Source organism: Phalacrocorax carbo, chromosome 9 (assembly GCF_963921805.1).
Source record: "Phalacrocorax carbo chromosome 9, bPhaCar2.1, whole genome shotgun sequence".
In the NCBI taxonomy this organism is placed as follows: Eukaryota; Metazoa; Chordata; class Aves; order Suliformes; family Phalacrocoracidae; genus Phalacrocorax; species Phalacrocorax carbo.
Genome location: NC_087521.1, coordinates 7,765,459 through 7,793,089, shown reverse-complemented (window position 1 = coordinate 7,793,089; position 27,631 = coordinate 7,765,459). Strand labels below are relative to the sequence as shown.

General features: G+C 36.8%; 1 protein-coding gene across 6 annotated transcripts in view; it reads left to right on the top strand.

Moving 5' to 3' along the window:
• PRKD1 (protein kinase D1) overlaps positions 1-27,631 on the top strand; it is a 141,887-nt gene that overhangs the window by 27,318 nt on the left and 86,938 nt on the right. The window contains exon 1 of one of the 6 annotated variants that reach the window (XM_064460187.1): positions 11,643-11,724. The exons of the other annotated variants lie outside the window; for them this stretch is intronic. The gene's annotated coding sequence lies outside the window, so the exon portion shown is untranslated. Of the gene's footprint in view, positions 1-11,642; positions 11,725-27,631 lie in introns of those variants that run through there. 6 annotated transcript variants of the gene reach the window in all.

The window sequence follows — 27,631 nt, the reverse complement described above, 5'->3', positions numbered from 1 at the left end:
CAAGCCTGGCCCCTCTTATGAAGTTTATTTCCCACGCCACCCCCAACTCCAAATCATTGATTAAGGATTTTAGAGGGTACATCCATTCTTATTTTAGGATCTCTTTTGGACATGTGGTCCATTTATATGACCTTTTTTGATCTTGTTGATGCTTCTGATTCCACAAGATCCCTATATGCTATGTAAAAAAGAGTTTAAATTTTCTGTAAGTCTGTGTGCTCTGCGCCAAAGGCTTTTCTTTAGCTAGAGAGCAACTTCCAGTTACAGGGAAAGGGGTTGTCTATACCAGTCAGTTGGAGCATGCTAAGAGCTGTGTGTGTAAATCCCATTCTGTAATCGGGAATCGTCTTCTCATATGTTGTGGTCATCTTGAGTCTTTTATGCTATATTCTTGAGAATACACCGAAAGGTTTTGGAACTATGGGCCTGAATAAAATGGGTGGTGAATGCAGTCAAATCAATTATTCTGGTACACTGTAATTCTGCCTTGCACCCTGTTACATGAGATCCTTGCAGCTGTTCAGCAGTCGCATGTATGGTTTTCATGTGGGGGAAAAATGCAGTCGTCCTCTGCCTCGTGATGGGCACTACTTGGTAAAGTAGGATGATGGTCATATGTATCTGAGTATTAGATAACTTCTGACTTTAAGTCTGCTTAGGTTGATTTAGTAGGAGCTGTCTGGAGTGTGGACAGATAATGAAGCATGGTTAAATTATCTCAGCCACTTTTGATGCTGTAACTGACCCTTTGGTGTATTTTTAGTCCATCCTAATCGCAAAGTAAAACATGTTGTTTAAGCTATAATGTAAACATCGACCATTTGATTATCCATCAATCAAAATTACTCATGACTTGGGTTCTTTGGGCCGAACTGAATATTGCAAGAATAATAGATTTTTTTTCAGAGTTTTTCTTCAGGAAGCTTGAAAAGCTCAATACTTGGAATGCCTCACTGTGATAACAGCTACCAAAGCCTCCTGTATACTTACTGTAATTGTTGCTTGTGAATAGAATATGAAAAGCCTCCTTACTCCTAGCTAGCCAAAAATGTATCTGTCATACAGCAAAACAACAGCTTCCAATTCAGTGTGTGTAATGACTTTTTTCCTGAGATTATTTTAGTATATTAAACTCAGTAATACATGCTTACTTTTACTTTGCATTTCCTCTGGCTGATTAATATAAAATGAAATGTTTGTCTAAATTTTGAAGTTTTATTATGTGTCTCTTAAGCCATACTAATTCAGAAGAAGAGGAAGAAATAGGTACCCCTGAACAGAAACACTAGCAAACATTCTTGTTTTAAAATTATATTTATTAGTATATGTAAAGAATAGAGACTAAATTGTTCAGGAAGAAAAGTTTGGGATGCAACAACAATTTGCAGCACTTCTTATGTCCTGCTATAGCTCAAGTTTGCATCATTTTTCCAACTCAGTTGATCAGCTATCAAAAAGAGAGTTATTTGTACCTGTTTCAGATGAGGAAATAAAGGGAATATCTACTCTACAATAAGGTAGGGATTTGCCTTCTGAAGGCCAGTGAGGTTATTTTCTGCTCACAAGGTATAGGATGACTGTCCCTGGGGAGGACTTCACTCAAAATGGTACCGGGCAAGCTGTTAGGAGGAGGATTTTTATGCATTTCTTTGTCCCCACCCCCCAAAAAGACCACTGATAATAATTGCATCTGTCTGATCAGACTGAATACTCAGTGACATACATGTGCTTTACAAATATGGAGCCACAGCTGAAAAAGAGAATCTGGCAGGTTTTTTTTTTTTTATTTTCAGCTGTTTAACTAATCACTATGTATGTGAAAACCAGTAAGTCGAAATAGAAATAGACCATATGAATTTTCATTATGAAATACAAACCCCTACTCAAACCCTCCTTTAGAGAAAAATATTAATGGTTTTATCAAGAGGTAGTGAGTGGTATGTGTTTTTTCATTTTTTTCATTTATATTCTTAATTAACATATTTAATGTAGACTTAGTGTCATATGATGACCTTTCAAGTTCTAAACAACTGCTCGAAAAGTAATTCTTAGAAGAAGTTTGGCTATGTAGCAATAAGGCATTATATGAAGTTATTGCATCTTTTGATAGATCTTTTGGCTGTTGCAAATGGTTGGGATAAAAATGTGTACTATTTTATATTGAATATTTAAAAACTGCTTTGGTTCCTGATGTGTTTTTTTTTCTTCTGCTTTGGAAAAAAATATTTATTTTATATACTGTGTTTTAGGAAAATGCTTAGGAAACGTCCTCAACTGTTTTCTAAAGTTTTCATTTTAATGAGGAAGGGAATATACAGAGCCTTGTTCTATGTATGTACAGATAATGTGTTTAAAAGTGTCTAAAACATGTACAAATTTAAAAACATAAGCCATTCTTGCCTAAGTCTTTTGATCTCTGTTTTGACAGAACTGACCTTATCTATGGACTGTGGTGTGAAATGTGGTATGAAAGTACTGACATTAATTTACCATTACTTTCAATATTTTGTCTCCGTTGTGAAAGTTGTATTCTTTGACACTTTCATGTAAGTGATTGAGTCATTACATCACTCTATGCCTTTATTTTTCACCTTTAAAAAGGAGAAGTATATTTCACTCTTTCTACATTTGTGTGCTTTGAGATCAGTGGGCAATGCTTACAGGGTGTTACTGGTAATAGTAGTAGTATATAACTGTTTTAAAAATTTATTTCTGTTCAGAATAAAAACAGGTGATTAATAAAGTATGTAGAAAAAGCTAGTGCTGTGAGGGCAAAGCTTGTTTGTGGGAAATGCATGTTTTAAAGATGTATTTAATCATTGTTATAGGAATACAATTCACTTCTTTTATTATGGTGCTTATCAGGAAAATTAGTTTGAATTTTAGTTCATACCAGTTCCCAAATCATAAAAGGGAAAGACTGCTGCTTCAAACGTTTCTATACTATAAAGCAGTAGTGACATTTCTGTTCAGCTTTTAGAATGCTAACACGTACCTGTGTGCTACTGCGTCTCTATTGTCGTTCCAGGTTATATACCTGACACTTTGCATTCACAGCTCTTTCAGTGACGCAGGTTCAGTGTTCATGAAAATTCAGCTGGGGGCCAATGTTTCTGCTAGTTTCATATGTTGTATTGCTAAGCAACCCGTACGAATGACAGTGTTTGCTTTTGTTTTATCTCGTTCCTGTCCCCTCCAGCCCTAAATAGTGACACAAGTTTGAAAGGTGAGTATTAGCTTGTCAGGCGAAACAGTATTTTTAGTTCATGTCCTATGAATGATAGAAGATGCAGTAGGTGGTGAGGAATTTGGGTATTCTTCAGTTTCGTTACCTAAATATTGATGGCATTCCCAGCAATTCTTTTTTTTCTTGCAAACGCTATTTTTTTCCTTTTGGAAGCAATGACTCATTAGGTTGGTGGGGTTTTTTTGTTGTTGTTTTGGTTTTTTTTTTTTCTAGTTTCTGAGTTGTTTGTGTGTTTTTTTTCACCTCCTGGGCCATATTCACCTTAGAAAATAGTTTAGGAATACTGTTTTTCTCATGCACATGCTTATATTGTACCTATACAAGGAGTGGGTAAATCTGAGTATCCATTTCAGGTATCATTGCTGAAGACCTGTCGTCACACTGTTTAGATTCCTGAAGCATAAAAGTACAATGATACAACATTATACAAATGTATATATGTATATATATAGAGAGAAAGACAGGATTTCCTGTAACTGGAGTGTGTGGCTCTTACACTCAGATACAGCAAGCCAAATCGTGGTGTAAATTCTGGGGAGAAGCAGGAAAAGGATAAGGAACCAGGTTCCTTAGAGTCCTGGAGTCCTAGTCTCTTAACGAATATAAGCAAAGGAATTTTCCTGTCTCAGTACAAGAACTTGTCTGTTGTCTTCCCTAAGCTTAAATGCATGAAATAAATAAGCAAAGTTGTTTTTATGTTTGGTCTGCATGGATCTTCTTAATTCAGTGAAGGTATAGGAATAGCATGTCTGTTTTTGGGAGGTTTGTTAATGGGCACACCGAACCTTGAAGAGAACCTCAATAGTCAGCCTGGTTTGTGTGGAAAAATGGAAGTAAAAGGCACATTTTCTTGCTTGAACTACCACTAATGCCAAAACTCAGGAAAGAGGTATATATCTATATTCAAAGACATTTTATCAATTTCAGTTTTATTCTTCAGGTAATAGAATTTGTTTTTCAATATTAATTTTATTTGTACGGTGCAAACTTTCTTCCCACTGAAAAGATTTTTCTAAGATGTTTCACTAGTTTTTTTTATGCTGTGGGGACTGCCCAAATCCTGCTTAGGTTTTCATGAGGTGGTGTGTTGTCCATACCTTGTCTTGTCTTTTCTGCTTTTCTAAGGAATAGTTTGAAAAATGCAGGATATGAGCCATCATTGCTTGTCCTGCTAGATTTGGGCTAGGAGCAATTGAATATACTGTTTATTGATAGGTTACCTTGTAAATATAGTGCATTTTAAATCTGTTGTTCAAAATCTGAACTGCTTTCTCAGATTTTACCATGAAAATTAAAGGTATTTTACAGATCTCAAACTTTGTGTTTGATATAATTTGCAAATGACATATAGCTAAAGGTAATCAGTAGTAAATCTATTTCATTTGTTTTTTTTAACTTAAATTGGCAAACTGATGGTAGCTGTAATCCTGTGTTACCCTTCCTCTATTTTTGAGGAGAAAAAGAATGTCTTTCCCAGAATGTTTGATTACACAAAGGTGAACTCCATTATTTTTCTCATTTGATATTCATCAATTTGCATATTAATGTTTTCAATGGAAACTAAATATGCTAATTTCACAGCTTCTTAGCAGATACCTTAATCATGAGGATAGTTGTGTGTTTAATAAGAAATGAGGTAAACTGCAGCATTGGTTCATAAAAGTGTACTACAGATCAACCTGAAAATCATGTCTCTTTCAGGGGCCTCACATCCATAGGGAATATAACCAGCTGCCACTGAAGTTTAAGTTAACCCCTAAATTAAGAGATTTGTGTTTTGGGTTGGTTGATCCTTCTGCCTTTTAACCCTGGCTTATGTAAACAGTCAAGCATACGTTCAATCAGCAAGTTAGTCAGCAGGTCTTCCAATTTTTTGTATATGTTCTTTAAAAATGTGTTTGTACATGTTTAATAGAGATAGCCTCTTTACCTTCAGTTATGATTAGACAGATAAGGACTTCAATACTTTTGTCTGTTGTAACATGGAGTTAGTGTGGTGAAAGCCAAGAACCTCTATTTTAGAATCAAAATGCATAGGAAAAACTAAAAAAGTACTCCTAAGACTTTCAAAACTATAGCTGCTGTTCTGAGGCTAATTTAACTTTTATTTTCTTATTGTGAAGTTAATTCCTTCCACGTCTGCAGAGATCATATTGTAATGTCAAGTTGCAATAAGCTAAAATATATATAAATAGTAGTATGATGAACAGGTTTTCTGTCCTGGTGGAGTAGAAATGTAGCGCTGTAAGCGGGTCAGCTGTAGGGTTGGGGGGGTACCCAAGAGAGGTACTTAAAATAATCTGGGCTCTTCTGCATAGTCATGAGGGGAAGTAAGTTTAAGAACAATGCAATTTAGAGTACCTAGGTCAGGATTTGCCCTAATGGCCTGTATGACCTCTAAAGTAGTGGTGGCGGGGCTGAATCATATCAAATGACTAGGAACTCTCTTAAATATGTTGAGAAATTTTTCAGTAGTGGTTAGATCATAGAGCAGTTTAGTTTGTACTGCTTGTAGGATATTATTTATAGCATTTGCTGGATGTCATTTGTACTACGCTATCGTTGTATTTAAACTTGATTAATATGTCTTCTCACTTCATTTTCTTATACTGTATGGAACATGCTGAATAATTATGTCTGTAGGTTCATGCAGTTTAGACCTTAGTCATTACATTTCATAGTCAAATTTTACAATTGTCATCCAAATGCCCTCATTTGAGTGAGATGCCTCTCATGAGGCTGTCCCAGTGAGCAAAATTTAAATAAAATGCATGTCATCTCTTCATTATGAACTCTGTGAAGAGATTTTTCTCGTCAGCTGTATTTCAGTGTTAACCCAATTCTTCATAGTCATTTCAATAACACTGTTGCTTAAAATGAATAAAACATTATATGATAAATTTTTCGCTTAAAAAAGCCCGACAACCTTAAAATAATCTGTCTGTAATGTGTTGTTACTGTTACAGTAGTAAGAGTGCTTAAGACTAGTTGAACCTTGACTATAGGCTAATGTCTGGAAATTAATTTCTTGTGCCCCTCAAACAGAATCTAATTCAAATGAGGCACAAAGACATTACTACAATGGACTGATATCATACAATCTCTTGGAGCTAAATTAATATTTAAAAATCACGTTTCCTAAATAGTTTCATAACAGGAATAATTTAAATTTTCAGTAAGTGAATTTAATGAGGTGAATGTCCTTTTCCAGACCAGATTTCAATTAGGACTAAGTAAAATCAATACCTTTTAAAAAACATGCAGGAGAAATAAGTACAGTTTGCGATATATACTGTTTCAAGCCACTTCTATGAACAGATGTAAGATAGATTTTTATTCTCTAATCATATGTTTAGGGGATTGGCTATTTAGTAGATTTTTAGCTTTCCAGATGCTCAAACAATGCACTTTAAGTACAGTATCCATAGATTATCCCCAGAATGCTGTAGATTAGCTATTTTAAGATTTGAATTGTGAATAAAAGCTGGAGAAGAAGCAACAGCAGTTGCAAATGTGTTGTCTCAATTAGCTCATTTAAAATGTATTTACAAGTGAAAGAGACAAAGTAGGCAATGTCTGCATGTACCACTGTTACTCCATTAATATTTTATATACATGTGTGTGTCTATAAATAAAAGCTTTATGTGAATTCTGTCAACAGCAGAGAGTATCTAAATCAGAGGCCTTTTTTGTTTGTTTATTTCACTAGGAGGGCAGTACAAGTTGTTGTCACCCAGGACTGATTAGCAAATTTTGGACAATAATGAACGTAGTTACATTTTAAGTAGAACTTCTTTCTGTTTGTTTAGATACTCAAAATTTCACAGTTTTGGCAGATAGGTTGCTTCACTGCCAGTTGGAACAGTATTTTTAATTTGCTTTAATTTAGTAATTGTAACTCTTACGAAAATATTTTTATTGACTAATTTGTAACATGTAATTGTTAGCCTTTAAAAAATAAGGATAAAATATGTTTATTTTAATTTCAAATAATTGCCTTAAAATGTTTTTGTTACTAACAAACAGTACTGGTTGGATCTATGGCTTGTTGTATTACCTGATTTAGCTAACTTAAACCAAGTTCGAAGCTGTGAGCTTTTATTCTTCAAATACTTAGGTTGAAGAGACACTTAAGTTTATTAAATGACTTTTCTGATGAAAATCATTTGCCTCCAACCAAGTAAGTTGCACAGATACTTCAATGAGAAGTCAATAAAGGGTTCTGGTAAGTCCTGTACACAGGTTAAAGTGAACCCAGACCAGCTTTTTAATGGTTTATATCTGAGTTGCTAACAGTCCAAAGTGACACAGACCTTACTTTTACTGTAGCAGCAATCGGTACTGCAGTTGAGGATGTTACAAAATATTTTGTTTAAAATCCAGACTGACAGGCCCTTCAGTAATGGTTTCATTTTCTGATTTAGTTGGTTTAATAAAAATTGTATCTCGGCGAATCTCTCCTCCATTGTACGTGGTCAAAAGAGCCTGCCTATGTTATTACATTGTTAGAGCCTTGCGCTAGTACAAGTAGACTTTGAGTTCCTGCAGAACATGATGGTTCCAATACATTTCAAATTGATGGAGAACAGCTACAGAGCAGACTTGCAGGCAGGAAAGAACCAGTGTACCTAAACCCAGATGAGTCAAGTAACACTGTTATATTAAAATTTTATCCTTCCCTAGTGACAAAGAAAACATGAAAAATTGCTTTATCTGTTCACTTTAACTGACCATGTAATTTCAAAATCATTACTGGTTGTTTGCTAGCAGTACTGACAATATTTTGTGTATGTTCTTTTATTTTCTTTTTCTGATGGCCAGATTTTTATGTCATAGAATCACAGAACAGCGCAGGTTGGAATGGACCTCAAAAGATCATCAGGGCCAACCTTTTGTGGGAAGGGGAGCCCACGGGAGATTATCTAGCACCCTGTCCAGTCACATCTCGAAAACCTCCAGTGATGCGGACTCTACCACGTCCCTGTGGAGGTTGTTCCAGTGATTGATTGTTCTCACTGTAGAGAGCACTTACACTGAGGTGGAACCTCTCCCCATGCCTCTTGTAGCTATTGCCTCTTGTCTTCTCCACGTGGCTCCTTCTGAAGAGGGAGCCTCTGTCCTCTTTGTAGCCACCCTTTAAGTACTGAAGGGTATTTACATATCAGTATGAAATGGCTAGTACTGTTAGCAGTGCTGTTAGCATTTTTGCCTGTATTGGTTCGGAGAATTTTCACCGAAGTATCTGTAACACTGCAACATATTAAAAAAAATAATTACAATCTCCAAACAAAAATAAAAGGGTGACTAAGATGTTTTTCGCACTGTATCCAATCTAAGATTATGTAATATTAGCATTTTGAGAACTGAGCTTCACTGTCTGTTCAGCAGTGCAGCATTTTCATGGCTGCAGTTATTGGAACCGATGATGCAGATACATCGGATTTATATTGTCAGCCTATAAACCAAGTGTATTAATAACTTCTGCTTACAGGCTTCTGATGGCTAAAACTTCACATCCAGGACACACCATCAGTTAAATGCACAGAGGAATTGGAGGCAATGAAGTGTCAGTGGGCCACTGATATCCACCTGAAGGATGCTTACCCCCCCCCCCCCCCCCCCAAAAGTTATTTTTTCCATACCTCTCATTTCCCTACTATGAAAACATTTTTTTGCTCTCTATTGTTTGCTTAGAATAACACTGTAACCACTCCTGGGAATATACCACTGTTCTTGTTGCAGATAACTCACTTAAAATGCACATGGATTGATTAAACTGTTGAAGCGCCTTGAGCGCTGACTTCCAACTGTGTGCGTTCTGATTGCTGCTCGCAGCGTACGCTGGGAAGTTCGCGCGTGGAGAACAGGCAGACGCTTGGTATTGCACCGCTCGATATTAATTGTGTAACAAAAATGATAATGGAGAAAAATGCGCTTAATGTTCTCAGGTGCGAATAGGCTTTTGAAGAAAAAGGAAAAACCTGGAATTGCTGCATAGTTAATAGTGCAGATGTTCGATTTTTGTATACTTTCTGACTAATAACACAAACTAGACAGTTTATTGAATCCTGTTGCTGTGGCTAAATTCTTCCTTGTTTTTGGCTACTGAGGGTAATTTTTTGTAAGCTCTTGTGGGTTTTTTTTTGTTTGTTTGTTTTTGTTTTTGTTTTAAACTGGAATGATCTTACATTTGCACTCTTACCTGTTTACTGAAGGGTTATCAGCATGACAGCAGTTTCTAAAGGAGTTGCATTAGTTATTTTTTAAATTAATTATTACAATGAAATTGGAAATTACAGAAGGCATCCTGTTATAGATTATCAAGGTTTCCTATTAAGGTGCAAACTGTGTGGCTGGTATTTAAGTTGGACAGATGACTGTCAATAAATAATAGCAGGTCACATTCTTAAACTTATGGGGGTAAAAGGATGGTGTTAGTAAAGCCACTGTGTTAGTTGTTGAACTTACTAAATTTGATCCGCTGCTGACTGAGCTCTTCATCTCTAGTGTAATGAATACTTTGTGTTAAACAACTCTGCATTATTTATTCAAATCTTTCATCCAGAAAACTAGATCACTTTCTGTGCTGATGGGAGAGAAGTGACTGTGAGGATAATCCGTGAGCTAGATGCTGGTAGTTGTAGAGTCAAGGAATTATCAGTCTTTAAATGTACAAAGAATTGGATTAACTTAGTCGGTTTTCAGCACTGGTTCATAGTTACCGATTACAAGTATGGACATTTTGTATAAATATGGATTATGACACTAAATTTGTGAGAGTTGTGGGTAGAGAAAACTAAGAGTATTTCTTTATTATACAGTATGTTTCTTTATGTTTATGGATGCGGTTTGCTTCCAGTTCAGAATTTTCTGGCTTCTTATTTTTTATAGTACATACATATTTCAGATTTTACACTGCAAAAAGAGAAATTCTATGCAAACTGAATAGGCTTTTTTCTTTAAGAAAATCTAACTACTGGCTAAAGTCACATTTTTGAAATGTGAAAAATTTCTCGCCAGTATTGGGTTTGATTTTTCATTTAAATAACGTTCTCAACATTATTACTGAATGAACAGTAAACTTACAGTCTAAAACCTGGTAACTATTCCATGACTATTTTTACTTATGCATGTGTTTAACACTGAAGCCAAAATAATTAAAATTAATGTTTCTGTTCAGTTCAAGAACTGTTTTGCCAGCCCTCTTGCTAGTAAATGGCTGGCAGTATAGTTCAGCTTTCATTATTAGCTCTTAAGGAAATTGTATTGCAAATGAAGTTACTAATGAGAACAAAACCCCAGAAGTCTGCTATCATATTCACAATGGCTTAAAATTCTTGTACCTAAAAATGAGTTTGAGACTAGCAGGACTTCAGTAAAATAGCATGCAGCTTCCTGATTAGTAGATGAACTTACTGGAGGAGATCAGCACTTAGGATTGTTTCTAGTAGGCCTAAAACTGCAAAATGAAAGATGGCTCTGATTTCACTAAGGCTTTGCTGTAATACCTTTCAACTTTCGAGCCTGCCAGTGTGTGTGATAGAAGCCATCAAAATGTGTGAAAAATGACCCAAAAGCAGAACTGTTATTTGCAGTTATCAATACAAACTGTTATTGTGCCATAATTGACAGATGGTTTTTCACTCTAATATCTGTTTTTAAGGATATTTTTACACCAATTTAGACAGAGTTATGTTGTGGGTTGTGGGGTTTTTTTTGGTGGTGTTTTTTTGTAGTTTTTGGGTTTCTTTTTTAAAGTGAAAACAGAAAGCCAGGAATTAATAGTGTTCAACAAGGAGGAGTTGCACTGTAGAAAAACTGTGGGAATGTAGAAAGAAATGCAAATTTGGTGTTTGAGTTGGGGATCGTTAGGGTCAAAACATGGGCTCTCAAACCCCTGAAAGTATGCTGATGAGTAGCTGTTGGCTGTTTTGGTGTGAAATGTATTTTCCTTTCGCTAAAGCTCTGTAAGGTCTGAGGTTTATTCTGCTAGAGAGAGAGAGGATATCTGAGAATTCATAAAGCTGGGTAGAGTGAAAACTGATTTCTTGTTAGCTTAGTTGAACTACTCATGTGGCTGGAGCAGTGGCAAAGTCTGCAGTTAAAGTGACTTCACCCAGTTCTTTCCTCCTGTCCAGCCATTCACTTGGAATGAATTAATGTTGATGGCTATTGTAGCTCTGCCTGAACACTGGCATTAAAATTAATGGGTTCTTAGAAAGTTCTTTTCATACAGGTCACATCTGGTTTTCCTTAGGTGTACAACTTCAAGACTAGCGTCTGCACCAAACATAGATTTCTCTCTAATTAGGTATAATTTCACCTGATTTTTCTCAGAACATTAAACTATATAATTTTAAACTAAATTAGATTTTTCTTGATTGAAAATCAACAGGTTACAGTTCCTTGCTTGAGAACAGCAGTAGCCAGATGTGATACAGGAAAGATCTGCAGTTAATACGGCAGTGTATGTTAAGGTAGGCTGGCCCTGTTATGAAAACTGTTGTGTTTCAGTGGAGTATTTGTTATTTGGGGAACCGCGTAAAAACTGCACCATTTGCAATCATGTTATGTTACAAAAATATTTTTGTGACTTTCACTGTGCTCCTTGGATAGACTAACAGATGATCTTTCTTCTGACTTGTGCCTTAACTTGTTGCTGGATAAGAGGAAAACATAAACAGTAGAACAATGTTTCTGCAATACCATAATATTTCCATACATGCTTTCCTTGTGTTAATTGCAGCAGGATTCTCCTATAAGAAGAATTTGTATGGCTGACTTGAAGCATCTTTGATCTAATTATCAGCAAGGCTTACTTCTAATGATTAGTTCTGCAAGGTGGAAACGTAGGAAGCTATGTTGGCTGTGGCAGCTGTGGTGATGCTGCTGCTCTCTTTGGTGAAATGGTGATGGGATTAAAGAGCCTACTGATAGTATGAGGACCTACCTACATCTGGAGCTTGGCAGTTCCATCTGCCATAGTCTTTTTGTGGAGAATAGAAGAAATTTATCTCAAGAGACACTAAGTGTGGTAAAACGATAGGAACCGGGTCAGGGGTGGCAACTGTTTGAAGAAATCTGAGAAGTAGAAACAGAAAGGAAGTGGGTTGTACAAAAGGAGAATAAGATTATAAGAAATGTTAAGCTAGTGTACAAATACATGAACTACAAGCAAATGAAGAGCTCTGAAAATGAATGTTTTATTTTTGTCTGGGAAACAAGCTTTATTAGATGTTGGGGAAGGGGAGAGAACAGAAGTAGAGGGGGATAAGAGGCATGAAGGCAAATAATTTGGAAATACTGACTTGTCCCCCTTCAGTACTACACATACTCGCAACTCTCTTTTTCCTAATGTGGCCTTCTTGGATAACTGCTGGTCCAAAACTGCTTATATGTAGATCTCTGCTCAGGCACTGCTGTATGCCAGTACAACCACTTCTGGAATTAGAAAGTGTAGGAAACTAATTTCTGAATACATCCATCCGTCTGTATTTTAAGTCTGGACATTTGCTTACCCCCAGTGGGTTTTAGGGGATTTCCTCAGCATTTGATGAAGGCTAGAGTGTACTAGTGGTGAGTGCATGGAACATGCTCATAGCATCCACCTTTAAGCACCAGCTTGAAGTTGTTACATACAACTTTGCCTGAAATTAAATAGAAAACTGTCACCAAATATTTAGTGTTTTTTATATATACACACATATAGATATTTCTTCTCTTTGTATTTTTACTTCCTTTAATCCATTGAAGAATTAATACTTGGGGCTGTCACAGGAGGTTGCATTGTCTCCTGGCTGTTGCTATAAATATTTGTCATAATCTTAATGACAATCTGAAGTGATACAAAATTTACCAGTTTGCAAGAGTATTCTCAGAGCCTCAGCTATGGGCTAACAATGAGTTTGGTATTAAAAGAAAGAAGAACCACCCCCAGAACAGCTTGCTTATGATCCTAGTACCACTTCCTGCCCTTATGTGCATGGATGTTTTTATACTGTGGGTTGGGTTTTTTTTTTTCCTCCTCTCTGTTTTATATACCTGATGGGGGACTACTGGAGCCTTTGTACAGGTATTAAAGGAAGTGATAAAAGCAAAAGTCAAATATGTCACTGCGTTCTGTAAACCAGAGCTTTTAATCTGATGAGCAGCAACACCTAGGCGTTTAGGCATGAATGTTCACAGCTGCTGAGAGCTTCAGCATCAAGTACTAATGTGGGCATTCATCCCTGCTGCCCTTTCCTGTAGTGATTCCCTGTAACTTATTTACTTTATTGAAGACACCAACTCTAATCTGACAGCATTTGCAATCTGTCAAAGTGTAAAACTGTCAGAAGATATATTTACATTTATAGCAGAATCTGCATAGCTGTACAGGAGGTGAAGATAAGTCGATATAAACCTATGTCAGTGAAGATGGGATTTTGTGTACAAAATCTGGCAAAACAGTTTATCAAGTTTTGGGCTGTCCTTGGTGCTGGATGAGAAATGGAAAATTTTATGAGGAGACTAATGACAAAATTTTGTGTCAGTTTATTATAGGACAAAGTACAGGCAGTAAGCTAGCCAGTCGCGTTGAAAGCTTACAGTAAATTGTTATTAAACACTGCCTAGAACACATTGCTAAATTGTCATTCTCTTTTGGAGGCTTGCTGTATTTTTTTTTCATGGTGGACCCTGCTTTTCTTCAAAGCTTTGACTTTAAAATAAAGTTTTGCTGTCTTGATATAATTGTTCAGACACTGGAAGAAGGAAAAAACCAAAGTAAGTGAAAATTCCCAAACAATTTTATTAAATATAAAGACCAGATTTGTTGTTTAGGTTGGTGGTTTGTGGGTTTTGGTTTGTTTTGGTGTTTTTTTTTTTTTATAACTTTTCGGTACGCTTAATTTTGTGGTTTTTTTCTTTTTTTCTGATACCTTCACTAAAGATGACACCTGGATTTTTGTCACATGCAGTAATAAATGAGTTAAATAATTCATAATACATGTACTTTAAAATAAAGACTAATGCAATAAGCTCTTTAAGAGGACTTTGTAAAATAATGTCTTGGGACAAAAAAGTTTAGGGCATCTGAAACAAGCGCAGTGTTGTGCCCTTTTCTGCCACGCAGGAGTTAAAATAAAGGCAACTTCTGTGACATAACAAATCTCAGGCAGTTTATTGTATTTCCAAGTGTTTGTTATTTGCTCCATCTGGACTTTTGCTGCCTGTGGACCAGCAAAGATGGAAGACCCATGCTCTGGATTTTACTGCTTCTCTAGGCTTGTGTTTGGAAAGATGCTACCCTTCAATACTAGTTTATATCCTCCCGAAATATTCCAGTGATATGGGTTAGTATCATGAAGATAACTGGAATTCAAACCTATGGAAGCTAACAAATAAAGCATAATGGCATATATTGCATGGACATATATATGTTGTCTTTGGAATATAGTGTAGAAACTGCTCGGTAAAACATTTAGTTGGTCAAGGCACATGGTAGCAGCAGTTCTGGGGGATCCCAGCAGGGGGAAAGATGTGGGCATGACTCAATGATATAAGCTATTAAGGTGAGGGCTGTTCTGGTAAACTGTGTTGCAGTGCAGCATATGATGCTAAATCAGCACAGAGCAGCTCCGCCTAATTGGTAACGGACTAATAAGGAAAACACTGGGGAAGGTAGAAGTAGTGGCCAGATCTTGTAGGCCAGAAAATGGAAGATGAAACACAGGTTTCCTCTCACATACTTAAAATTATTGTTAACAGTGTGCAATGAAGTGCTGCAGATATTAGAATACAGAGCGTTTCTGTGAATCCTCCATCTGGTAACATTAGCAAGTATAAACTGAATGTTGCACTGTGGGGCCATAAATCCAAGTCCATTGTACTAAATGATCCTGGATGAGGGAGTAACACGTGGGAATTACATAGCATCACAGCAGCTTTTTAAATGCAAACTGTGAAAATTGCAACTAACGAAATCATAATTAGTTGCTAAAATTACTGTTTTTGTTAAAAGATGTTTAATTCACTGGCAATTTTTTGTCAGTGTGTAGCTGGTTTTGCTAGATAGGATTGCGAGTCTTTGCAGAAGGTACAGTGTCAGGAAACTGAAACTCTGGAAGACAGGAGATAAAGCCTTAACTACCATGCTGACACATAATGGTCAAACCCTTAATTTACCCGCAGTTAGCTGTACTTAGAAGGGTGAAATAAATGTGCTTTATATTGTAATAAGAATTTATGTAAATTTGTTCCAGACTCACTAATTAAGTACCACTTGAAATTAATGATTGTTTTATGCTGAAAGCATATTTATGTTTTTTTCTTTTTTGTTGTGGCAGGGGATAGTTCAACATGAATATTTATTAAAACTTTTCAAGTTACTTAACGTTTTAAATAGTGCTTCTTTATGAATATTTTTTACCGCTTTGTTTTCCTCTTGTCAGTTTTAGACCAGGAATGCAAGATAAGATTTTTTGTTATGATTAAGATTGAGAAAAACTTCAAACCATGGGCCACTCATAAAAAACACTGTGGCTTTTGGTGTTTGCTTTTTAGTTATTGTTTTCGTTTGGTTTTTTTTGCTTGGTTTGGATTTTTAAAAAAGATTTATAGATTAGATATTTAATTTTTGGGGGTAGATTTTTTGGTGGTTTGGAGCGCTTTTTTTTCTCTCCCCCTCGGAAGCTTCTGATGTCAGGCCATGGGCCTTGAAAACATCTGTATTGTTTGATATATGGGTATATAACATGTCATTTATTTACACTTTTGAGTTAGCAGTATTTAACCTCTCAGTTTGCAATCCTTTTCATTACAAGAGGCATCTAATGACATCTGCATTGCTCATGGGGATTATGGGTGTACATTCTTCAGGTGTACTCTCTTTGCATGAAAACAGTCGGAAATTGCTGCTGAATTTTCCTTAACAGATACCTAAGGAGTGGGGTGACTGATGATAAACCATTCCTGTTTAGTATATGGCCACCATAAATTTAATAAACCTCCTGAAAATTTAGGCAAATTCTAGATTTGGTAGTATAATATACTTATCAAGATAGCACAGGTTTTTTCAAGATTGCTACAGAGAAAAGATGTATTTTAATCTCTGTCTGTCACTTGAGTAAAGATATTTCTGATATTTTCAGTAACTTGATTTTTTTTTTTTTTTTGAATACTAACTTAAAACCTGTAAGGAAAGAACACAGTGGGAAAGATTACAGGGGACTTAGTCAATGTAATGCATAATTTGTGTTAGACTGTGGTTTTAAAAACAAAAAGATAACACAATGATAAATGCATTTGTCAGACCATTGAGAGGGGACTTCAGTAAGTGAAGGAAACCAGAAAATGCATGTTTAATAAGGTGCTAGACTTTTCTTTAAAAATTCCATGAATGTAGTTTAGTATGTGGTTTTACTGCTTTGGTTTTGGACCAGATAGTCCAACAGGTAGTTCTGAGGGTACGTCAATACCGTCGTGCTTGGAGCAGGAGGTTGGATTAGGTGAGCTCCAAAGGTCTCTTCCAACCTGAATGGTTCTGTGTTGGTGTGTTCCGCGCTTCATGCAATCATCCTGTCTCACTGATGGTTAACACTATGTTGTAATTAGTACTTTTAGGAAGGCCGATGCAGAATGGAATTCAATAGGTAGAGTTTCACCTCTAGATGCAGCATGGTCATGATCCTGCCTACATCAGATGCACTCTGAATAGTCCAGCCTTCCAAAGGGGTCCCAGCAAGCCTCACAGCTTAATGTTCTCTTGTCATATCTCAGTCATGCTGTTAAATGGCTGATAAATGCCAAGCAGCATAAATCCCTGTGGAAACTTATGTATATTGTAGAAGGATATGATATGGGGCTATGGACACTGTAGGCTTGGACCATGCAGTCTTGTATGGCTTTAGAGTTAAAAGAATTTCTTGGATGTAATAGTATGAAATACTGGTGATCTAACTCTGCAGAGATTTAGTAGTGTGTGGAAGCATAGCTTCAGTGAATCTTTATATGGGCTCTTGCTTTGGTGGGTGGGACGGGAGAAAGGACTAGACTTCCAAGATGTATGTTGACTGATATTGTGGAGTCTCAGGCAGCTGGTAGATGGGTCATCAGCAAAATATTGTGCACAGATAACAAAAGTGCTTTCTCACAAACTTTACCTTTCTCCTTTCCCCGATCATTGATATGGTGTGAGAGCTGTGGGCTGTACAATGGAGGGGATTCTGTCTCTGGCTTGGTTACAAAGATGTGGCAAGCAAGAGACAACAGCAAATACCATTAGTGCAGTGTTTTTACATAGCAGAGGCAGACCAACAGGAGTTGGTCCTTTCCTCCAGTACCCTTGGCTGCAGGACCTTTACCTTTGCCATCCTCTTAAGCATAAGCTGCAGGTTGCAGTGGAGCTGCACAGGTCTCCTAGGCAGAACCCTGCTACTGCTCCCTCCTCCTGTTTTTATGGAACTTGCTTGAATTTTATGATCAAACTTCTTGATGTGTGTATTTCTCTTCAATGTAAATTTTTGTTGCGTGAAGTAATAGACCTAAGCATTGGCATACCAGAAGGATGCAGGTGTCTCAGGGAGGTTGGTCTGGGCCAGCGCAGTTGACATGGTACATCATGTTCTAGGTTTTATGGCACTAATTCAAGGTGGCAATAATCAAGTTCTGGTTGGGAGACTCAGTGCTGCCTGCTCGAAGGCTGATCTCTGCATCCCAGGACTCCAAAATGGAAACTGGTTGCTGCTGTGGGGACTTTGGGAAGGCTTCTGACACAATCTAGCCCAGGTAATGCTGTCTCAAAACTCAGGATATTAGTCTTAATTGGAGCACATTATTCATGCATTTGTGATCAGGTTAAGCTGATGGACAGTTGTTTTGAGTTGCATGACAAGAAGGTGACAATACTTGTTTTTCATATTTGAATGTTTCAAATCAACAGAAGAAAAAACTTCCATGAATTACAAGCTAAGAATCTGAATGCTATTTCAGTATTGAAGTTTGAAATAAACCTCGGTAAAGATTTTGTTTGCCAGAATACTGCATGACTGAACTCTGTTTCTGCTCATTCTTGTCTTCTTGTACTTTTACATAAAATCTTCACAAACTTCCTTGTGAATAAAGTTAGAAATGTTCACTGATGTGATTAGGGAGAGAAATTAGGGAAATATACATATTTGATAGAAAATATAGTGAATACGGAGCTCGGAAAGTAAGTGGATGAAGCTGGGAATATATATTTACACTTTCCATTGTTAAGCTTTTTCATTTAAAGAGGAAAATCTTATTATCTATTTGGTCACAGACTAACATAAGTACCCAGCAAACTGATGCATGCAGTCATTATTTAGCCTCCTGTATTGCTGCAGCTGTCTATGAAACTAAATGAAGAAAAATATTTTCAGGCAGTATTTTAGTACTACTGGTCAATCAGGTCAATATTGAAACCATTTTCATAGAATCATTAATGCTGGAAAAGACCTCTAGAATCATCAAGTCCAGCCGTCAACCCAGCACTACCATGTCTCCTAAACCATGCCCTGAAGTGCCGCGTCTACACGTGTTTTAAATACCTCCAAGAATGGTGACCCCACCACCTCCCTGGGCAGCCTGTTCCAATGTTTGACAGCCCTTTCGGTGAAGAAGTTTTTCCTAATGTCCAACCTAAACTTCCCCTGGCGCAGCTTGAGGCCGTTTCCTCTCGTCCTATCGCTTGTTATGAGGGAGAAGAGACCAACACCCACCTCACTACAACCTCCTTTCAGGTAGCTGTAGAGAGCGAAAAGGTCCCCCCCTCAACCTTTTCTTCTCCAGGCCAAACACCCCCAGCTCCCTCAGCCGCTCCTCGTAAGACTTGTGCTCTCTAGACCCTTCACCAACTTTGTTGCCCTTCTTTGGACACTCTCCAGCACCTCGATGTCCTTCTTGCAGTGAGGTGCCCAAAACTGAACACAGTATTCAAGGTGTGGCCTCACCAGTGCCGAGTACAGGGGCATGATCACTTCCCTACTCCTGCTGGCCACGCTAACCAGTTTATTAGGGTCTTCAAAGCTCCTAAATACACTGTTTTCCTGTCAACATAGTGGTTCCAGCCACGGTTGGAATGGACTATTAATAAAGACAATTTTTAAGTACATTTTTTAGGTGAAAAAATATCTTTATTGCTTGCAGTTGTCATCATTGGGATAGCAGATGTAATTTCTTCTTCATGTTAGTGCATGTTTTGGGAGCAGTAATGAATTAACATTTTGTAGAAGTGATGGTTTACAGTATCACAGGACTAATATTTTCCAAATCTTTTTAATTCATCCCCCCATGCTTACAAACATTAAGCATTGGTTTATCTTTTTCATATGTATACGAACATACATACAGATGTAAACACATACATATATGTGTTTTTAAATTTATATATAACCACGTTTGCCTTTTTGTCAGCCACAAGCAGAGGGCTGAAGAGAGTGATGTTAAAATTTACCACAAATATTCTGCTGGGTATGTTTGCTGTTGAATAAAGTCAAGACTGACTGTGTGCAGTATACCCACTGGGTATTTAGCTCTGCGAGGCAAAAGCATGTAGTCACTCATCTAAAGTTCTGATTAAAACATTTTTACTTTTCCTAGAACTCTTTGTGTTTGCTGATACTTAAATTACTAGGTACAGTGTCGGCCAACGCCATTCTACAATGGCATACGTCGATCGTGTTAACTGCGGTGTAGACATTCAGTTGTTGCTGTGGTAACTCGGTTCTGAGGAGCAGGATGCAAGAACACAGAGGACTTCGCATGACAGTGTTTTCCAGTTCCCTGGTGATGCCAGCTGTGTACTAATAGCAACGCAAAATGAATATTCCTTAAACTGTACCACTGATGTACTAGAGACAGTATTCTTTTAAAAGAAAAATGGAAAATTTGACTTTCTAGAAAATCAAACTCTGGATTTGAGTTTTCAGTTTCTTAGAATTAAATGCAACACTGCTTTGCCTTTTGCTTGCTTAAAGACTGAAGTTCCCGCAGGGAGGAATTCTGGTAACAAGTGATTAGGTATTGTGTTGGGTAGATTTTGCAGGCAAATACACCATTCAATCAGAAGGCAATCAAAAGGTATGTGATGTTACTGCAACCACTTTAGCTTGAGGTGCTTAAAAAACAAAGTATTAACTGAATTTCCAAAAAGAAACTTAAAACCCCCAAAGATTGATACCCCTTGTTGTTGCTCCTCAAGTTACGACAAAATGCTGCTTGCTTCTATGCATCAGTATTGCTAAACACTTATATTTGCATTCACTGTGGTGTAACTGCAGGATGTGTTAGTGCCATTGTAACCTCTCTCTGTAAGTTTGCTTTGACTGCTTTTTGAAGACAGTGACTAAGATAATGTTAATATAGAAAGCTGCCTTTTCAAAAATTAACACTACCAGATCATTCTGTAACAGTGTGTTCATTTTTCAAGTATGACCTGCCAGTCCTAATGAAATTGCTTTGTATTAGTTTACTCTTGAGTCTTTTTAGATTAAACTTGATAAGCATGTGGGGGGAGCTGTCAGAAGACTTGCTGGAGATGCAAGATGTGCTGTTATTAAAATAATTTTATAGGAATAAGTTATTTTAAAAAAAGAATAAATGTAAACTATAATGTTACAAATTATTGAAATTCTAAATAAAAACTATTACAATAATTTAAATTATATAAGCAGATGAAATCACTCTTATGAAGAACGCAGAAGAATGAAGAGAACATTAATCAGAGTCTTGTCGGACTTGCCTATAGGTGTGGGAAGTTGCAATATGAAGCCCATTGAAAAGGCCGTAAGACTGAAGTACTGTCAAACTAGAAGACTATAAAACTTAAAGCAGGAGGTAGTGGCAATTTGAATGATACTTGAAACATCATAGAAGATACGGATGCCAGTGGTAGTAATGAAGCTTTATTGGAAAGAATTTCTTAGGCCTGGTGAAGGTAGCCTCTGTTGTAGGGGTGGCTGAGGCAGAATGTAAGAGAAAATGTAATGTTAAATGGAAAGAATTCCAAAAGAATGTTTAGCATTAGCAGCAGCAGCTTGTTACAAAAAAATATCTAAATTCTCATAATGTATATAGATACTAGAACAAAGAGCCGTTATAGTAATGCGGATAGGTATATTATATCAGAAAGGGTTACAAAAAATTGTCAGGTCAATAGGGAAAAAATTCCTGGGCTGATGAAAATAAAAAAATTATGAAAATGAGTTTGGTTTCATATTTCTATTAATCTTTAAGAACTTTCTAGAGGAAAGCTTGCATTATTAGAATTATCTTATTTATATATATTAAAATATTTACACATTAGTAAAAGTTAATGCTTTCTACACTCTTTACAACAAGATAGTATAAAAAACTGAAAATTTGTCTCTGGGAGATTTCAGTAGATTTCAGCTTTAATATTATTGTGGTTCAAAAGATTTTGCATTGCTTCTGCAGCTTATTCATTATGCCTATTTCTAAGAGGATAAAACTGATTAACAGATTAGTAATAACAGTATTTTCGTAAGATTAGTAGCAACATGAACATGTTTTTTCCTTTACATTCAAATATGATTCTAGGACTGAAAATGATCTCCTGTGTTATTGTCTGCTGATGTAGACAATAGTATCATTTAACTTGCGTCATGAAATTGTCAATCTTGACTTTTAAGATTTGGCTTTCTGCCCCTGGGGCTTTAGTTGGAAAAGCTATCCAAAAGATAAGTTTCTTTGAAGCTAAGGAATCCTATTAAAATATGCATCCAGACTCTCTTCCTAGTCACCTGATAGTCGCTTCTGTTAGGCTGTATCTTGGTTTTGCTTGTTCTTTTTCCTTCTGTTCCAGATCTTATATATAAGCTACTATTATTTTCTCTTTCAGGTTCATTGAGGCAGATTAACCAAACAAAGCTTAGTCTCATCCCATAAGATACACTACCTGTTTCCTTCATCATATTAGTTTTATCTTCTTTCCACTTAATCAATTTGATAATTGATTGATTGACAGTGGAGCGTAAGGGCTATGCATCACGCCCGCGTTGAAGTCTTACCAGTGCTTTGTACTATGGCACAAACATTATTCTCTGTTGAATATGCCTAGAACCTGAGGTATAGATTATTTTTTTTTTTTTAGGGGCACACCTCCATTTTCGTAGTTACGTTTTATACTTGGTTAAGTTTAATGCGACATTGTACTTCTTGGTAAAAGTCTCTAAAGTTTTAATATCAAAGTTAACATCGGACCTCATATTACAGGTCTTTAAAAAAAGGTATTTTCTACCTGGGCTCTGCTTTGCTACAAATTAGCACAAATCTTTTGATTTCAGTGGAAATCATCTTTCTTAATTCACTTCTAAATCCAGTTCAGAGCGTTCTTTTATGATCCAATTTCTGTTGAATGTGAGGTCAGTTGGTCATTGTTTAATGGTGTAAGTGTCTGCCAGACATGGTGAGGCAGAGTGTTGATGTCTAATTTAGTAAGTAACTGAGAACAGAAGAGTTGTTTCTGAAAGGGCTTATGGTGAGCTCAGAAAAGAGGGGAAGAGGTTTTTTGACATGATGTGCTCCACTTTTCTGAGTTGCTAGTCTAAATGTATTTGCCATCAGTATATTATCACTTCTGTTTGACCTGATAGAGGGGACAGGAGCATCTCTGGATCGTACTTGTAACACATGTGAAGTATATGAGACGACAGCAAGAATCTAGTGAAACCTAGTTTTCCACTGCATTTTATAACAATTTTTATAAAAATTTAAAAAATCTTAGTGGTAGAAGGAAAACTTCTAGATGGCTTGTATCAGACATCAGGATACAGGTGCTGATTCTTTTGGATTTAGTCTGTATCTGTACCTGTCCTGCTTTCTAGGCTATAGTTTTCTTTTCTTTTGAGCAATTCCATAACACATCTAGATGGTCTTCCACTTTTCTATCTCATCCATCCCTAGGATACTTTTTGGCACCCTGTAGTTGCTAAAAGCCACGTAAAAGATATTTGTCTAGTGTTCTAGGATTTTATCCCTATATTAAAACAAAAAAAAAAGAAAAAAAGATATTTTTTTGTCTTTTAATGCTGAAGGGGTATATTATCTGTTTTACTAGGTAGCGATGTGTAAAGGAGGTAACTTATTTTAAAAAATTAAGTATGACATAGACAAAACAGGTAAATACAAGTAACAACCTAAGAAGTATTCAAATTCAAACTGCCATCAGTGGCCCTTGATATGCTATAATTGTGGATATAAATGTGAAGTACCTGCCCTTTTTCACTCTCAGGTCTCGCAAAGGACCCTGGTTGGAAAACAGTCTAAAATACTGCTTTCTGCTTTTCTTTAAGGGTAGGAGAGAGAGAAGTAGTTGGGTATGAGACCCAGATCCTCCAGCATTGTAGTTCTGGAATCAGTGTTTAAGGAATTTTGTGCCCTGTTCTCCTCTCATCACTCGTTCATTGGCATTGGCCAAACTTACTGTTCTTGTTATTTAAATTAATCTTCCATATTCCTTCCTTATGCTTCTCCATCTAATAAGAGTTGTGAAGGGTAAACAATTAGAATCAATTAGTAAACGTGTAAAAACGTAGTCAGTTTGCTATTTTTGTCATTCGGGTAAAAAGCCCTTCAACCTGATGATCTACTCAAGCCACTGTAGAGATGCATTGTTTGTTAGTACAAGGATGTAAACTCACCTTTCTCAGAGAAAAAATAATTGTTAAAAGATACAGATTTTAAAATGTTCTCATTCAGTTTCAGTGATCACACTGTAATATATATTTTTACTTATTATCAAATCTCAAGGGGAGGCTTTCATGTGAAATGATGCTGATACATGGTGAGTTACTTAGCCATTGCGGTTCGCAGGCATGGGACTCTGTGGTTTAGTGGCTTCTTATATCTTTATGCAGGCACGGTCTTTGGAGGAAGGAGAAGAGGGTTAGGGAGAGGTGCATTTGTTTCCTGAGGATTATGTTTTTATTCAAAATACAGTTGATAAGGTGGGGTTTTTTTCCACTAATTTCCTGCTTGTTATTTTGAAATTTTCTTAAAGACCCTGTTTCAGAGATGACTGCTGCATTTGAAATACAGGATTGGATGTCTCTTTGAAATGCCATTCTGTTTAGAAAGAACACCTACCATTTAAGTAAAATTATAGTGCTCTGAAAGCAAAAAAAAAATAGTCTTTTGTCACTCCTGTATATTTATGCATATTTCATTTTAGCCAGAAGGATTTTTTTCCAGTTTGGCTGTAATCATCGGCAGAATTATTTTTTTTAAAAAAAACTTTTTTAAATACCAGTGTGAAGACTTCTCTTTCTGTTTAAAATTCCTCTTAACAGCATCGTTTTGTTTTTTGTTGTTGTTGGTTTTTTCTTTCAGCTTTTTCATAAATACAGCTAGTTTCATTCAGGATCAGATGATTCCATTGTTTTGGTTGTGTGGGCTTTGGGTGAAATCAAGTGCTTTTCTCTCAAAGCCAGCTGTAGTTCAGGGGGAAGGGAGGAGGAGGCTGCTGTGGTGTGGGAAAGTTGGCGTGGGCTCTTTGGTTCATATACCCAGTAGGCAGACCAAGGTACTGGTGATTTGTCCTCACCCAGACTTTTTTTCTCCTGAGTCAGCCACTGCAGACTGGTCATTTTCCTCCACTTTTGTGGTTGTAAAAACTTTAGAGCAAAAAAAGGAACTGCCCTGTACTTAAGATGAGATTTGACAAAATATAGGCAAGTTTGCAGGTTGGAATGATTTTGAGTGATGTTGAGGAACGACAGATGTATTACCATCGCACTAAAGAGCATTATGCTTTTTGTCTTCTCACCTTTACAAGAAAACAAAAATAAATGGTGGCAAAGATGATTTCTGACCACACCATATTAAATTATCTTTTAAGTGGTTGAAATTAGAAGCCCCATGTTGCATAACTGTATTTTTTGCTGTATCGTGAGAAGTGAGCAGATATTATGGCTTTTCTGAAGAGTAACTTTCTCCGAGTAGTGAATTTTTTGGCTCTCTGAAGGAGGTTATCTGCACAGACTTCTGTAGGCTGTAAACAGAGGTTCTTGCCCCAACCAGGTTTGTGGTTGTGGGTGAAGATGATCTGCAGTCTATAATCAGATAGGTCCAAAAAGGACCAGTGGGTGGGAAGGAGGGAATGGTCAGAAACCAATAAGCACAATGTAAACTTGCACGTAATTTGAATGTGCACCTGTCTGTGGATATGAAATCCACATCTGTCCAGGCAAGATTTTTTCTGGCCCCAGTAATTTGTTCTATATTTGGATTTGACTTTCTATAATAATAGAGGCATTTTGTTGCTGCTTCATTAAGCTTTCGTTTTGCTACCTGTTTTTTTTGTTTTTGTTTTTGTTCTCATTTTGCTGGATTTCAAGTTTATTTGTGAGTAATTAAAGAAGCCTTTCTCCTCTGTGCATAGGTGACACAATAGTGGAAATGATGTTGCTGGTGAATCATCGGTGAGGAAAATGTAATTGATTGTACAGAACAGAATTTCTGCTTGCATGCATCCCCTTAATGGACAGTTCTATATTTCGTTCTTTCCGTTTGGCTTTTTTTTTTAGCTTTCTTATGACATTCTAGGTTTTACTGTAGTACAGGTTACAAATGATCAGCACAAAAATAAGCAATGAATGTGAACCAAGATAATCTAGTTCTTAAAAGTCAATTTTAACTTATCATATATAGGAGCAATTACCAGATGCTTTTAAATCATGGCCTCAGTCATTTTACCCTGTTGAGAACTCCAGAAATTCAGGTTGATCTGTCAGTGCATCGTATCCAGTTTCAAGTGCCTATTTACCTTGTTAGAGCATAGCAATTAATGATCAATGTATGGTTCTAATGGTACATTGCATAAAGTGAATCAAAGGTGATATAACCCATGAAGCCTCCTTTGGTGATTGCTTTAGGCTTCTGAAATGTCATTTGTTGTTGTTGAACCCATAGGTGTTGGCAGTTCAAGATAGCGTGCTGGATCACTGAACTCGGGTGGGTGTTTATTTGAAATGTTTATAGCTTTGTTCTCACACAGTTGTGCACTCATGGTTTTAGAGGCAAGAAATAATTGAGGTGAAATTACCTTCTGATAATACATAATTAGCTGAGTAAAAGTATTTGTTGCTGTGAAGAAAAAACAGAAGCCATTCGAGAGGCACAAATATTATCTCTAAAGTAGTTTCATAAACACTGCAAGGAAAAAAACCCCAAATTTTCTCTTTGCAGTACAGAGGATCTGATACAATGAAAGGGAAGCGCTTGTCATAGTCTTAACACATCTGTTATTCCATGGCTTAGTGACGCGTAATAGGAACACTGCCGCTTCTAGAGGGTCAAAACAGATGGAAATGTAATGGGAAAATACTTAGTTTTATGTTTTTAAATGATCATTAAATGTTCTTATGACTGCAGTGACCCCTTCAGTGCTTGTGGAGTGGGTAAAAATGTCGGGAGCTGGGTGGAGCAAAGGGTGCCTAACAGGTGGCATGTGGGTGGTGAGCACGCGGCAGTAGATGTTTGCGTATGGAGTACCTTGAACATTCAATATTGGGCATGGGAAATGCTGAGTAGGTATCATGCATAAAGGATGTAGAGCAGAAGCACCCAGCTGTAGCTGGTCTGGCTTGGTTTGGACCCTGGCATATTCTCTGAATCCTGACCTAGCCAGGGCTCTGTTCCTTGTGGTGCACATTGAGAGTTTGTCGCTCACTGCAGCACTCAAGAAAAGTGAATGTGGTCACAGCTAAATGGATTAACCAACAGTGTTTTTGAATGAAAAAAAAAATTGATTACTCTTTTTAGTTACATGTCTCTCTACTTACCTCTTTCTTTTGCTGTGTAGGAAAAGATGGGTGGGGGGGAAGAGGATTTGAAAGTTCAGCCAACAAAACTCACAAAGTTTTTTTTTGTCTTGATAGAAAAGATGATTATCTTAGCTATGAGCAGGAAATTCAAACAGCTTAACTGAGTTACTGGGTTTAAAAATGGTGCTGAGTGAGGCTGTCCATATTGTTCCCTCTTATTTTCCTTTCATCAGAAGTTAGCCTCCCAGCACTGTTACTCTACATTTGTAGGGTCATGCAGTTTATGTGACATATAGGTTTCTGCACCCTTTGGTTATGAACTTTACTACCCATCCTCCTGCAAAAGGCTAAGAAGGCCCACAAAAACTGAATTCTGTGTATTCCTCTGTAATATCTTGAGGTCTTATTCACTCAGCTGCTGGTAATATAGTCTCCTGCTCCCTGCAGACTTCTAGTTGCTTGGAATTTCATGTATTAAGTGCCTGGCTCTTCACCCCGCTCTGGCTGGGTGCCAAATGGCTGAGACTTCAAGCAAATGAGATTATTTTACAATGACTCGTTTGTTATTAGAACTTAGAAAGGTTTCTTTACATGTTAG